Genomic DNA, 16,448 nt, shown 5'->3' with positions numbered 1-16,448 from the left:
CTGAACTTAAGCTTATTGATGGGAAAATACGTAACAGCAAAAGAAGGCAGATTGTACATGGTATATGTCGATCTTTCCGCGGCATTCGACTGTGTTTCCCATTCAAAGCTTTGGTCTGTCCTAACTGACATGGGAATAGATCCAGCCTTGGTAACCCTCCTTCGGGCATTATATTCTAATGCTTCGTCGAGGGTCCGTTTTGGCACACAGGGCGAAGTATCTGAGTCCTTCCGGGTGGAACGCGGTGTGAGGCAGGGTTGTGTCCTGGCCCCCTTCCTCTTTTCTCTGTATACCAACGGTCTGGAGGTCGCAATGTTGAAGGGGGCCCAGGACCTCCCTCGAGTAAAAGACCGCCTAATCCCAGCGCTCCTCTACGCGGATGACGCAGTAATTTTAGCGCGTACCCCGCGAGAGTTGCAGAAATCCCTCGATAGGTACTCTCAGTTTATGGCTACTTTGGATCTAAAAATAAACATTAAAAAAACCTATGTAATGGTGGCAGGAAAGGACAGGAAAAGGGGAAAGTCCATACTCTTAAACAAAGAGATGCTGGAATCCACTAACCAATACCCGTACCTTGGAGTCTTGATTGACGAAAAACTTAATTGGAAAGCGCCCATTAATGCCAGAAAACATCATCTCATGCGCGCAATAATGGCACTTATAACATTTTCCCAGAAATTAGGAAAAAGACCACCCGTAGAACTTCTTCGCATTTACGCAGCAAAGTGCCACTCTATTGCACTCTATGGGGCAGGTTTGTGGGGCCATAAAAGCACGAATGTACTCCAAATTGCAGAGAATGTTTTCATGAGATTTCTCCTGATGACCCCTAAACGTGTATCCACCTTTTCTTGTCATGCTGAACTTGGTATGGCCCACATCGAAGATTTGGCTAAAATCCAACCTCTTCTACTGTGGCGCCGTATTTGGATGTCATCAAAAAATCTACTTACAAAGGAGATTATAGCAGACTGCATGTCGTTGGACCATGCAGGAAAAATTGAGTGGCTACTGTACATAAAAAAGTTTTTTAATGACTTAGATTTGATTAAATATTATGTTAACCCCGAATCAATGTCCGAGATTTCAAAGAAAGACCTGAAAATAAGAGCCCTTTCTCATCTGGAAGAATTACGGATCACAAAAGAGTCAAGTAAAACATCGGTTCAACATTCCTTGATGGTTGAGACTACTCTCACCATTGAACCATACTTAACCTACGTTGAGTCCCAATTTGAGCGCCTCTTGCTGACGCGTTTCAGATTGAATGTCTTCCATAGGCTTGTAGCCTTCCCAAAATGCAATTCCTGGGAAGGGACTCTAGTGGTGTGTCCTTGCGATGAAATTTCAGCACAAACAACCATGCACACTGTTTTGTTTTGTAAGTTTTATGCTGTCCACCGCAATTTATGGCTGACTCCACTGTTAAGAACGCTTGGTTTTAGAAGATGTCGTCCTGCTATGCTGCACCTACAATTTTTGAATACTACACTGATTACAAAAAGTGTAGCTATGTTTTTAAAGTGTATTTATAATCATAGATCAAATCTTGGCTGAAAGTATTCATGTTACTCCAAATAATTTTACATTTTGCGTATATTGTGGGTGATATGTTTTCTGTAAATGCTTTTATGATTATAACCGTTCTTATATAACCGAATAAAGATTATTATTATTATTATTATTATTACATGAGAGTTTGAGACTCAGTTGGTTGAGAAGTGTAAATTAGAAGAGGCATTATACTTGGAGAAGAGTACCTGAGGAGAATGGAAAGAACTTTAATGGAGGAGAGAATTTGGAGTTGGACCTAATAAAAAGTGCAGGAGTAAGGAAAGAATAGAGAGTACCTCTGATCTCCTCACAGATCTCTGTAACCTGATACTCTACTGTAAGCTCTTGTGCTCTGCCTCTATGCCCCTGGATTACTTACCCATCTGCCATGGTGTGACACTTTTCTCAGTACTTTCTTTGTACCTGAACCCTCTGCAATCCCTGACTCTGCACCCTCCGGTGGTCTTGGATCTGTTTCCCCTGCACCATCCAGTGCCACTGTCCATGTGTACCCTTTGGCACCGTCTGACATCTCTCCTCTGAACCCTCACTGCACTGCATCTCTGCACTCCGCACCCTCAGTGCACTGCATCACTACCCTCTAACATCTCTGCCTCTGCACTCTCTGGGCACTGCATCTCTACCCGCTGGCATCTCTGCCTATGCACCCTCAGTACACTGCAACGCTACCCTCTAACATCTCTGCCTCTGCACTCTCTGGGCACTGCATCTCTACCCGCTGGCATCTCTGCCTACGCACCCTCAGGTCACTGCATCTCCACCCTGTAACAGCTCTACCTCTGCACCTTCAATGTATTGCATCTCTACCATGTAACATCTCTTCGTCCTCACACTCAGAGCATTGCATCTCTGCGGTCTGGTATCTCTGCGACCTCAGTACACTGCATTTCTACCCTCTCACATCTCTGCCTCCACACTCTCTGGGCACTGCATCTCTACCCGCTGGCATCTCTGCCTACGCACCCTCAGGGCACTGCATCTCTACCCTGTAACAGCTCTACCTCTGCACCCTCAATGTATTGCATCTCTACCATGTAACATCTCTTCTTTCTCACCCTCAGAGCATTGCATCTCTGCGGTCTGGTATCTCTGCGACCTCAGTACACTGCATCTCTACTCTCTGACATCTCTGCTGTGCCCTCGGTGCACTGCATCTCTACCCCATGGGAAATCTGCCTATGTACCCTCAGTGTACTGCATCTCTACCCCGTGGTGCCTCTGTACCCTCTGATTCCTCTGCCAGTCTACTCTCTGTACCCTCACTGAATAACAGCACAGTCCAGCGACACCACCTACGTGGTTCTAGGGAGATATTACATTCTTTACTACAGTTCACAAGTAAGCCGTTTTAACAAACTGAGCCCAGAAGGCTGCTTGCATTACACGCACTGTGTGTGTGTAGGACAGGGACATCTTAATGATTTTTGGAACCCTGGTCCAAGTGTATTTTGGGGGCCCTGTTTGGAACAGTATTGAATTTATGATCTAATTTCAGCTCATTCATGCCCTCCTTTGATAGGTCACTCACAATGCGCAGGCACATTTGTCTAAATTCTAAATGTTTTTACATCAAATATTCATGGATAGTGACGTTTTCAATATTGTAACTGCAGCTTGCCAATATTACTGCAAATCTGAGGCATCCTCCAATTTCTCATAAGTGATGTACAGTTTTTTACAAAATTTCTTGGCAGAATGTCTGTAAATAGACTCACACACATTACCAACATTGAAAATAAATTAAACAAAAATGGTATTTCAAACAATCTGTTTAAATAATTATTCAAGGCCATCAGGGCAAAGCTCTCTGCAGAATAGAGCTAGCTATATCAGGAGTCCCCCTGAAAGGCTGGGATCCTGTGAAAGAGTCCCTTTTGCCCATGCCTTAAAACGTCTCTGGTGTAGGGTGTGCTTCACTGCCCAGGAACGTGCACGTGCACTACTTCTATAGCGTGTTTATTAGTTCTGTAGCTACAAAGCGCTAGTGAGTCCATCATCTGCCTTGGCTGAGCTCTTGTATAACGATTTGGCATTCAACATATTTTTTAAAATACAGTTTGGTACAGCATCAATAAAAATTAAATAGAGGTGACAGGGTGGTGCCTTGCAGTATTTTTTATACAGTTTTATATAATGCGAACTCACTCTGAAGTTATTGGAGCGCTTTACATAGGAACCAGTTACATTACACACACCAGGAGAGGCAGTTGCAGCGTGGGATCAGCTGCAGGTACAGAGGAACCAGCCGGACCTGCACCAATCCAAGCCCGGCAACAGCTGCTGCAATCAGAGGCAGAGCAGAGTGAAGAAATGTATTCTTTGGCACCACTGGAAACCAGGGTTGAATGAGCCTCTTCGAGAGGTGTAATGTACAGCACCGAAGTGAAGGACTGCAGCTGACCCTGCATTACAGAAGAACACATTCATTTTGTTTGTTTTGTATGGGTAGATTGGGGCGGGGGAGGCACGCAGGGCATTTACTTATGTGTCGGAGTGGCAGATGGTTCCTCACTGGGTCTGACTGGCGATCGGGCAAACCTCCTTCTTGTAAGTGCTCTTCTGTGCCTCCTCGTCGTGATTCTGTGACTCTTTGTTTTCCACCATCCTGCACTGGTGAATAAAAAAGAAAGGGAAAGTGAGAGCAAATTGCCCTTTTTACAGGGCTTTCCATTCTTCATGCCGGCGGGTGACGTCACACGTTGCTCTGCCGTGGCGCGTCACTACCGGTGTGAAATTGCCAACATGTGAGCATGCGCCGCAATGTAGAAATGTGATGCATGCTTCCATGACCTGAAATGCCGACCTGGTGTAATGAGTACCGATACTCTCCTTGGTAATGGAGACATTACCAAGGAGTCTTGGAGGGAAAAAAAGAAGTGCTGGTTACACCTATGTAGAAAAAAGTAGGATCTGCTTCTTATGGTAACCCCTACTTTTTGCTTGATGTTACACTGTTTTTGACTATTCTGACTGGGATCCTGCTAATCAGGGCCCCAGTCTATCTACTTTCTCCTTACAATGTTATGCATGTACTTAGGTACACTCCAGATTGGATACTGGGGTACCCTTGTCAATCCCTAGTACATGGTACACATGCACCCAGGGCATAGGTACCCCAGAGGCCTCCCATGGGATGAAGCATGTATTATGCCACCTGTGAGAGGCCATGCAAAATGGAACTACAGGCCTGTCATTGCAGCCTGTGTAAGATGGTGCAAACACCACTTACTTTAGATCTAGGTTTACTTTATCTATAGGTCGCTACACTTAAAACCTAATAGTCACCCCTCTCTCTAGCAGGCCTTGACAATCCTGAAGGCAGGGTGCTGGCTTTTACGTGAGAGGGTGACCCTGCATGAGCAGAGCCCCTCTGCAGCCTTCGTAGACCATTCTCCTGGGATGTCGGTGATGCTGCCAGACATATAGGTAGAAGTGCATTATATACTCGTGTAAAATACTATCCTGAAAACGTCTGCAACAAAACCTTGGAATCATACCTCCACACTGGTAACTGGTGTGGGAGGTATAATTCCACCTTTCTGAAGCAAGCTTCGTGGGGTCACTGGTCTTGCCAGTACCAGCCTTCTCGACCCAGACAGCACAAAATGGTTCCTGCCAACCAGAGACACATTTATGCCCTCCTGCTGCTGAGCCAAGCTCGAGCAGGGGAAGGCAGGACAATAGACATCCTGTCACAGGGAGGTGTGACCACCTCCTAGAAAGGATTTAATATATTGGGGCTGGGTGGGTGCACTTCCAATGTGCCTGAAAGTCTGCATCTAGGGCACACTTGGTGTCCCTGTGCATAGTCCAGTTCAAACCAGTTCTGGGAGCCGTTGGCTCCTGCTCTGGCACGAAACTGGACAAAGGACATGGGAGTAACCTCCCCTCTGTCCTGACCCTCCCCTGGGAGGGTCCCATGAATCTGTCCAACCCTCTCCCGTGGGTACAAAAGAGCTTACCGGGCTGTAGGACCCTAGATTCGCGGCAGAGATAATTCTGGTCAAGAAACCACCTACCTTCGACCGTCTAGACACTCTGGACTTGGCTGGAATACGACTGGGCCTGACTTTGTCTCCCTCTCCGTCCAGAGCATCGTCGGTGCCTGTGCACCATACAGGCTCAATGCAGGACCTGTGGGGCATCAAGAATAACTGAAGTATCTCCCCTAAGGTGAAGGAGTCATTCGTAGGCACCGTAATGCAACTGACCGGTCTGCTGATCCTGAGCTCCTGCAGACTCTGAAGGTTCCAGCAACACAGGAGGTGGGTTCCTATGTTTTCTGAGGTTGAGCTGCCCTCTCATTGAGTTTGAGGTCAATATCCATAGTGGGGACCGCATAACTTGAACCCCTGTGTACCGCATACTTTTGCAATTGCATATGCTTGTTGGCATTCCCCAATTAAGTGCATTGGGCTATTGACAGCTCCTACCTCTGCTCACATTTAGCACAAAGGACTTTGGCCTCCTGGCACTCTGTTACCTGCAAGCTGTTACTTTGTGAAACTGTTAGAGGTCCCCTCACAACTCCTGTGCCTCCAGCCTGTGGGTCCATTTGAGTGGCAACAATGATTTTCTTGGGCTACCCTGGTTGCTCCAGGCCTGCCCTGACTCCCCTTGCTGTGGTGAGTCTCCCGGTCCTTGCTGGGCCAGACCGTGACCTTTCTCGACCTTCTTCGTGGGTTGGCGCTGTCAAGGCTTGTTGGTGCTCTCACCAGATACCGACCCCTCCACACTCGACATCCTTTGTGGGACAGCTCGTATCCAGCTCCAGTTTGTCCTCGACATCTCCTGGTCCCCGTGGCTGCAGAGTCAAGGTCTCCCTCTTTGCACCTGAAGCACCCAACATCGGTGGGCATTCATCAACTGAGCCCCTGGTCACTCCTGAGTGACCCAGACTCTGTCCCCTCTGCTTTCAGGTTGCTTCCTTCGATAATCCACCTGTGGGTTCCACCAGACACTTTTATTCTTTCCAGCAGTGGCATTTCTTTGAAGACTTCCATTGAGAACGACAGCGATTTCCGACACCACTTCAACCCTATGCACCCAGCTTCCCTGGAATAGGTAACTCTGGTACTTCAGAATCCACGGGTGGGGTGGCTCTCCAACCTTCTATATTCTAAAGGGTTTCTTCGTAATCCACTGGGAAGTGTCCTTAAACACTAAAACTGCAACTGCAACACTCCCATAGAATTGTATGTAGCACGTGGTCGTGTTCTCACACTGCACCCGTCCTCTGTGGGGTTCCTACTTACTCACCTTGGGTGGGTCCTTGGGGTCCCAACGATTTTACAACCTCTAGACACTGTCTTAACTTGAGTCGTGGTTCTTAAACCACTATTTTAGAATATGGTTTGGTCTCCCCCCTGGAACCCACTGTGTATTAGTGCTACTTACGTTTGTTTCTGTGCTACAGTATTGTGTGCTTTGTGTTCATCTGCATGTAGCAGATACTGTGAGATATTTAAGGTGTGTTATAATTATAAATACATATTTTTATAACTACGGTGTGGTTCTCCTTTCATTTAACCAATACAATAAGGTTGCATTCTGGTAAAACAAGCTGCTTAACATTCCTCCAAGACTAAGCCTGAAGGGTGCTCTCTACAGCTACCATTTGGATAGCTTTCTAAGGTTATCTTTGACCTCTTAAATCACCATAAGTGTTGTTTGGACTGGTGCAAAGTGCCCAATTTAATAAGTGGATATCATATACCAGGCCAACTTCTCAAAACCTATCATTGGAGAAAGGTACCACTGATGCGCAGGACGTTTTTAAGAACTATTTGGGGGCGGGACTGAGTGGATGTGGGACAGGAACCTTCAGTGTAACGCAGACAAGACTGAAATTCTGCTCTTTGGTTCCCTCTCTCCTCAGTGGGAATTGTTTTGCTGGCCGGATCATATATCCATGTCCACACTCCCCTTCCTGACAGGGTTGTTTACAATTTCATATTTAAGATAGCTAATCAATTGAATATGGGTCCTCAGGCTGCAAAAGTTGTAGGATCCTGTTTTGCTTTGTTGAGGTCTCTCAAAAAATATTTGTTTTTCCTTCCCACCTTGGTATGGAAAATGGTGAACCATTCACTTATTACCTCCCATCTGGACAACGTGAACGACCTGTACTTAGGCTTACCGACTCACCTGACCAAGTGGCTACAAATTGTACAAAATACAGCAGCTAGACTATTATGTAAGATTCCACGCTGGGCTCTCATCTCCTCTCATTTGAAGAAGTTGTATTGGCTGCCAATTAAGGGGACCATTCAGTTTAAAACCTTAGTCCTAGCACACAGAGCTGTCTATGGCACAGACCCTTCCTATCTTTCAAATAGACAAATGCAATACTGCCCTGCGAGTATTCTCCGCTCTATCAATGCAGAGCTGCACTGTGTCCCTCAAACTAAATACAAAAAATGGGGAAGCTCCTCTTTCTCCTTCCTTGCAGATCAGTCCTAGAATCGCCTCCACTTGCAGCTCCGTAAGATAGAAATTGAATGGCAATTTCGGAAGGCCCTAAAAACGTGGCTGTTCTAGGTCGCCTATTAGGGATGGTTGTTGAGGCTAGCTTGGGGAGGTTTTTTTTGCAAGGGTCTGCTCTTGTAGCGCTGGGATACTCTTCGAGTTATTGTGCCCTCTAGAAATCTTTGAATTTATTGATTGATAGGCAATCACAGCTTAGGAAAGATTCCTTTCCCTATGAAGCAAATGATCAAAACCATACTTATTTGCATCTTGAATCAAGACTGCCTTCAGATAGTGAAGACAGTGGTGAGATGACCAACATGCATGTTTCAGGTGCCCGGCTTGAGAGCAATGAACGGTTTTCCACAAAAGACTCTTGAAATAACAAGACAGAGAGATGAACTGACTCGGTGCTGTGAACTGGGACCAGTGTGGAGAGTGTACCACTCCATAGCCCTAAGTGACTTGATGTGTTGTGTGATACCTTCGCCAGTCTGAAATGTTTGCATTTCCCAACAGTACTTTGCATATTGGGATTTCTAGGCAGATACCACAAATCCCAGAATGCAAAGTGGTACTGGCTAAACAGGCATTGTTGGCTTACATAATATGGGACTGTTCATGTCTCTTGCACTGGACCTAAAACCTACATTTTGCCCAGCACCTACAGGGCAGCCATATTGTACTGGTCAGAACACCCCTTCCAGAAAAGGTCACAACACCACCATCCCAGGCAGTCACGAACATCAGATTCACAGACCTGACCCTGTTCCCAAATAAGATAACAATGCCCTAGCTCCCGATCCCCCAATTAAAACCTCCATGCACAAACTCAAAGGCACTCTACATTGAGACCCAGTGGATTGTAGGACCCATATCAGAAGTTCAGCTGTAACTGCAGTATTACCAATACTGTGGGTATTGGTAATTCTGGGATGTGAATTTACTGTGGGATTACTATTAATCCAACATATTTTACCTAATGAATTTGGAATAACATGCGGCAATATTTGCTACTGCAAATATTTCTGCATGATATTCTTAAATTTTTGCAGAGAGGAATTGCCCCAAGTTGGGACTGATTGTTTTGCTCCTGGTATTACCTGCACTTAGGAGAATGCATCAATGCCACATGTAATTTAAATTACCACACCACTTTTAATAGCAATTTTGGGTTCATGGGGGAGAAACCTCTGTTTCCATTCAAATCGATATTAGGAGAAAACGTTCTGCCCTTTCTGCCAAATTTATTTCTGGGACTGATATTTTGGTGAATAAATGGCAGATGTTTAACCTGGTAATTAATCAATCTTTCTCTGTCAGCAAAAATATGACATAGTCATCTTTGAGAACAAACAAGATATAAACAGTATTAATGGATAGTCGCCAGTATTACAGCTGCATCTCCAAGTAATAGCATGGATGTTTTCATAATACTGCATAGTAGAAAATATGTCTGATAACACAATTTAGAAGCATTTATTTCACTATGCATACTTACCCAAACATTCATAACTGAGGCCATTGTCTTAAATTTAGAGTAACTGGTTGATTTCATGTCTGTGTGGCACCTTAGTTCCAGCCGTGGACATCCATAATTCAATTCAGTACATTCTGCCACTTGAAGCTTTGCTTCAAGTTCCAGGCAAGCAGACTAAAACCTAAAAACTATGACTTCCAGGGCACTATGGAGCAAACTTTGAATCTCTATTTATTGACATGTAAATACACTAAGGCAAAGAAGGGTGCAGTCCAATTGGCCTTCATGGACCTTAGCTCTGCCTTTGACATAATTAACGATCGAAGCTTTGGTCCAAGATGGAGCAGATGGATGTTGACCCAGTTTCAATAAACTGTTTGCGGGATTTGCACAAAGATCTCTCAGCTAGCGTCAGTTTTGGCCCTAACGGGGAATGCACTGAGCACTTTAAATTGTGGCATGGGGTACGGCAAGGTTGTATTCGAGACCCCTTTTTTTTTTTATACCTTCTGCACCTGCCTTGCTCTATGTGGACGATACAGTTTTAACTGCTCGCACAGCTAAAGGTTTACAAGAACTTCTTAATCTTTTTATTAGTTTTATGAGTAGCCTTGACCTGACAGCAAACTTTTCAAAGTCACATGTTATGAAGATTGGCCCACCAACCACTAAAACCATGAAATACGTAGTATATGGCCAACATATTAGTCAGGTAGATAAGTTCAGGTACCTAGGGGTCCAACTTGACTCTGTGTTTAACTGGCACTCACTCACACCTGAGAATGTTTTGTCCTTTAATAGAGAAGCATTGAGCATTGGAGACTTTTCTCGCAGGCTTGGGCGCACTCATGTTCAATCGATCCTGGAAATGTACAGGGCCAAATGTATCCCACTAGTGAGTCAAGGCAGTGGAATCTGGGGATATGGCCGAGTTGCTCCACTTCAAGTTGCTGAAAAAAGAATTTTAACGGGCTTTTTGGAGTTCCACAAAGTGTACCTTATGAAATTGTTCATGAAGAACTAGGTATAAATTTGATCATAGACCGGCTTCGTCTTTGTCCTCTAAAACTTTGGAACTAAATTTGGGTAAAGGAGGAACTTTAGGGGTCATTAGGATGGCGGAAGGACCGCTGGGCCGGCGGGAGCGGTCCTTCCGCCATCACACAGGATATTCCCATTGCCGAATTAGGATGGCGGTGGGGATCCCAATCTGTCCCCGGCAGACAGAAAGTCCGTCCGCCACGGTTTCGCTAGGCGGTCCTTTTCCACCCACCTTGTGGAACCAAAACACAGGCCAGCATTGCAGCGGTGTCTTGCAGGCACCGCCGCAGGGATTAGGAAATCCCTTTCTGCCTGTCTTTTCGCAGCGGTCATCCCACTGCAAAAACACAGGAGGAGGCTGGATTCGAGGGCCCGTTGCGGGCCCCCTCTGGGTGGGGGGATGCACTGGGGGGTACCCATGGTACCCACATGCATTTCCCTGCACTGCATGGCAGGCACAACAAGGTGCCTCTCACGTAGTGCAGGGAAACGCACAGCATGGCATTTTAGCATTGCGTACGGTGCCAGCACCACCGTCTGCAATGTTAAATGCCCTAGATGTGACCTCCAGTATGGCGGGCGCATCCTAATTGCAGTGGTGGGACTGCCGCACGTCTAGCAGGTGGACCCAGCACCGCAACAATGTCCGCCCGCCATCGTAATGAGCCTCTTAGTCTTAACAGACACATTTTGCAGGATTGTCTAAAACTAGAAAAATCCTCCTCGATCCCATGGCTGGCATATGTGGAGCATAATATGCGGGCTCTGGGAGGCCTGATCTATACGATAATCCATCTGCCATAAGTCGCTCTGATGGCAAATGGGTCGAAAACGCTTTTAGGGACAAGTTGACATCAGAGCGCGAGGACTCCGCTCTAATGAAACAGTCCATGCGACATGCAATATTAGTGAAAACTGTCAAAAATACTGAACCCTATTTGACATGGAATATGACACGACATCAATGCTGCATACTGACTTACTTCAGGTTCAACATATTTCCCCGCCTAATCCCTTTTAATCATGGTTGTTTTACGAATTCGGACTTGACCCTTTTTAATTGTTATGTTATATTATTTTTAAAGCGCAAACTGCTACCCGAAGGTTTCCTGGCACTATCTACAAAACCTCCCAAAGAGACTCACATATGAGGCCACAGATTAAACGTCAAATAGCCAGGTTTTTAAGGCTTTCCTGAATGCCAGTAGATCCGTACTATTAAGCTGGAATGGGAGGGTGTTCCAAGCTTTGGCTGCCCCTACCAAAAAACTCCTACCTCCCCAGCTGGCTTTTTTAGAGATAGGGACTGTTACCAATTTTGCTCCCAGAGAGCGAAGTGGTCTATTGGGGACATACCACTGAAACTGCTGCTTCAGATGCTCTGGACCGGTCCCGTGAAGAGTTTTATAAACAGTACAGAGTGTTTTAAACTGCACCCGTTTCTTAATGGGTAACCAGTGAAGTCTTCTGATATCACCAGAGACAGAGGCACATTTAGCCGTCCCTGTGAGCAGTCTGGCGGCCGTGTTCTTTAGACGTTGGAGTCTATGCAGCAATCGCTCCTGAATGTTAAGGTAGAGGCTGTTACAATAATCCAGCCTCGTCATAGTTAATGCAGTCACTACTGTACATTAATTTTCCTTAGGTAGAAACTGTATAATTTTCTTGCATGTTCTAAGAGCAAATGTGGTAGCCGAGACAACTGAATTAACTTGGTCCTCGAAATTGAGTTTATCATCAATCAGGACTCCCAAGTTTTTTACTTTCCTAGTGGGAATCGGAAGTGCGCCCAGCGAAACTGGCCACCAACTTGGGGTCCAGAACTTGGGGTCATTGCCAAACAGAATAACTTCTGTCTTACCAGAGTTAAGCTTTAAACAGTTTTGGGACATCAATTTATCCACTGCTTCCATGCAGCCGTGAAATCGTTTTTCTGTCCCCATCTCTTGCCCTGGTAGCAGGGACACCACAATCTGAGTGTCATCTGCGTACGATGTCAGAGCAAATCCAAAGGATTTGATCAAGGGGACCAGAGAGGAAACATAAACATTAAAAAGCGTAGGGCTAAGAGAGGAACCCTGCGGAACTCCACAGGACAATGAGAAGGGTTTAGAACAGAATGTGCCGTGTGACACTGTTTGCATTCTGTCCGAGAGGAAGGACTTCAGGAGTTCCCACGCTTTGCCTTGGACTCCACATCCCCACAACCGGTTCATCAGCAATTCATGATGGACCGTGTCGAAGGACGCAAACAAGTCCAACATAATCATTGCGGCCTTACCTCCCTGGTCCAGTTCGGCCCTAATTTCCTCTGTAGATTTTAAAAGAGCGGACTCCGTACTATGCCCCGCTCTGAACCCGTATTGTGTTGGATCCAATACTTGCGCTTCTCGTAGGTATGTACTTAGTTGTGCATTCATGCTTTTCTCTACCAGTTTAGCTGGCAGAGGAATACGCGAAATAGGTCGAAAGTTATTGGGATCCTGCAGGTCCAGATTAGGCTTCTTGAATAGATGTAGAATTGATGCGGTTCTCCAGGCTTTAGGAAAGTGTCCTTCCTTGAACATCGCGCTCATCATAGCGGTCAGCATTATAACAATGGGTTCTGAGGCTAATTTTAAAACCACCACCGGACATGAATCATAAGGGGAGCCTGATTTGGTAGACATCAGCGACTTATGAATCTCCCCGATGGATAAAGGTGCGAACTCTTCAAAACTCGGATGGAGACCCGACCGAGATTTGTATCTCTCCCTGACGCCCAGTGTTCCATCTGTTGTAGGACCATTAAATGTGGCGAAAATAGCCTCCACCTTACTGCAAAAGAATCTGGCTATTTCATCGCAGAGCTCCTGATTCGAGGGAACAATGGGTGTATCAGGGTACGCCAGGCTAGTGACTATTTTGAAGAGTTCTTTAGCTGAATTTATGGCAGAATTGATTCGGTTGGCAAAGAATTATTTCTTAGTTGTACGGAGGAGGTGTTTATAAGCCACCAGGCTTAGTTTATATGCTTCTTTTTCTGCGGCTTTATATCCCTTCCTCCACTTCCTTTCTAACAATTTACACTTCAGTTTTTGATCTTTTATTTCCTGGGCGTACCATGGGGCAGAGGGCCATACTCTATTGGAGTATAAGACCTTTTTGGGTGCTAACTTATTGCCGGCCGCCTCGAGTCAGTTGGAGTATCGAGTAGTCGCCTCTTCTATGCCTATAGGCAAACAAAATGAGGTAGAGTTCAATAAATCTTCTAACTCTTTAGCCTCAATTTTATTCCATGCTCTGGAGACCCTTTGCTTCTTGGCTAATTTACCCATCTCAAGATGGTTGGAAAGATAACATTTTGGTCAATGATACATTATGGTGCCGATTCCGATCCGGTAAAACCCGGGTACGAATGGTCGTACGGAGCGTGTTTCCCCTCCGACTCGTACCCGGGAAAAACACCTTACAAACTCGCAAGTACGATTCGCACAGAAATACCATTTCCGTACGAGTCGGAAAAAACACCGACCGGCAAATAAATACATACAAATCTGAATCTGGACGGCGCATACGCGACGTCCGGACGGAGTCAGGCAGCGTTTCACGGACCAGCAAGTACGATTCGTGCCGACGTCACTCCGCACGTAGCATTTTTTCGGGAGCCAAAAACTGCTGGGAAATTGAGGACGACGCGAACAAGGATCACTGGTACGCGACGGACAGCCATGGATCCCAACCTACGCATCATCCCGGCCCTCTTAGCCTACCACCTCGGGTTCCGAAACCGACTCAGACGCCGCAGAAGGTCAGAACAACACCCAGGGGCAAAGGGGGGTGTGTGTGTGCAAGGGGCAGGAAACACAACCCACACCCCACAAAAAACAAAGATATCCTGCACAACAATCACCTTCATGGTCTGGTCACTTCAGGGGGCGTGTCCACCAATCCCACGTCCCGCCACAACGGAAGTGGACGCGGACGCGTACCCGTCACCACCACAATGGTGGTACGGGACGTCCCCACGCCCCTCAGAGCGTGGGAACGGACCGTACCACGCCCACCCCTACGTCACACCAACAATGGCGGTACGGCCCGTACACACGTCCCAAAGGCATGGGTATGGCCCGCACCCCCAAAGTTGGGGTGCCGAAGGGTAACGGGCCGTACCCAGGCCATCAGCGCGTGGGTACGGCTCGTACCACGACAGTGGACAGATACATAGGGGTGTGTGCCTATCACTCCCAGCAGTGTCCAGACATATGAGGGGTGGGTGCAGAGGACTCCCAGCAGTGCCCAGACATGTGAGGGGTGGGTGCCTATCACTACCAGCAGTGCCCAGACAAATGAGGGCTGGGTGCAGAGGACTCCCATCAGTGTCCAGACAAATGAGGGGTGGGTGCAGAGGACTCCCAGCAGTGCCCAGACATGTGAGGGGTGGGTGCCTATCACTACCAGCAGTGCCCAGACAAATGAGGGCTGGGTGCAGAGGACTCCCAGCAGTGTCCAGACATATGAGGGGTGGGTGCCTATCACTACCAGCAGTGTCCAGACATATGAGGTCTGGGTGCAGAGGACTCCCAGCAGTGCCCAGACATGTGAGGGGTGGGTGCCTATCACTACCAGCAGTGCCCAGACAAATGAGGGCTGGGTGCAGAGGACTCCCAGCAGTGTCCAGACAAATGAGGGGTGGGTGCAGAGGACTCCCAGCAGTGCCCAGACATGTGAGGGGTGGGTGCCTATCACTACCAGCAGTGACCAGACAAATGAGGGCTGGGTGCAGAGGACTCCCAGCAGTGTCCAGACAAATGAGGGGTGGGTGCAGAGGACTCCCAGCAGTGCCCAGACATGTGAGGGGTGGGTGCCTATCACTAACAGCAGTGCCCAGACATGTGAGGGCTGGGTGCAGAGGACTCCCAGCAGTGTCCAGACATATGAGGGCTGGGTGCAGAGGACTCCCAGCAGTGTCCAGATATATGAGGGGTGGGTGCCTATCACTACCAGCAGTGCCCAGACAAATGAGGGCTGGGTGCAGAGGACTCCCAGCAGTGCCCAGACATGTGAGGGGTGGGTGCCTATCACTACCAGCAGTGCCCAGACAAATGAGGGCTGGGTGCAGGGGACTCCCAGCAGTGGACAGAGACATGGGGGTGTGTACATCATCCTCCGATGAGCAAAACTCCATGGGTGCATGAAGGCATCCACAATGTGCGACAATGTTGAGAGTGCCATGACAACACATCACTGACAGCAGTGTCCCACTCCCATGAGGATGGATGTCCTTCCCCCACTGCATGACACACCACATGTGGGTGTGATGACAAATTACACATGCATACCCACCCCTGGTGGAGGCAGCACAATACACACACTGAGATCATGCAACAAGACTGTATCCTCATGTGAAACCCCACTAAACTAAGAGAGCCAAAGGGAACACACACTGTCACGCACATTCCAGGACTGATAGGAATGTACAGGTGCTGGCACAGCCACAAAGTTGTTGTCTCCCATGGAAGGAATAGGGTGGACTTCCCACAGATACAATGCCCACAATTGTCAGTCAGGTGACCAAATACCCTGCAGAACAAGTACCATATGTGTGCTAGGCTGGGATTACACACATGCATTGTGCGGAAAAGGGAGAATGTCACCATGAAGGCATTTCAACATACTCAATACACAAGTACAGTGACTAGCAAGGATGGCACAGACGATACAGCCAGAGACATTGCTGAGCAGGCATGGCCAGAGTTGAAGGGATCCATCACCAACAAAGGAAATGTAGACACAGGTCAACACAACAATTGGGAAACACCCTGCAGGGAAGATGTCAGGTGCCACAGAGGAAGGAGCACACCTTGGGACAATGTCACCATGCACCAAGAGCTAACATGAC

The sequence above is a fragment of the Triturus cristatus genome, chromosome 10, assembly GCF_964204655.1.
Source record: "Triturus cristatus chromosome 10, aTriCri1.1, whole genome shotgun sequence".
Lineage (NCBI taxonomy): Eukaryota > Metazoa > Chordata > Amphibia > Caudata > Salamandridae > Triturus > Triturus cristatus.
Note: the sequence above shows the minus strand (reverse complement) of the source record.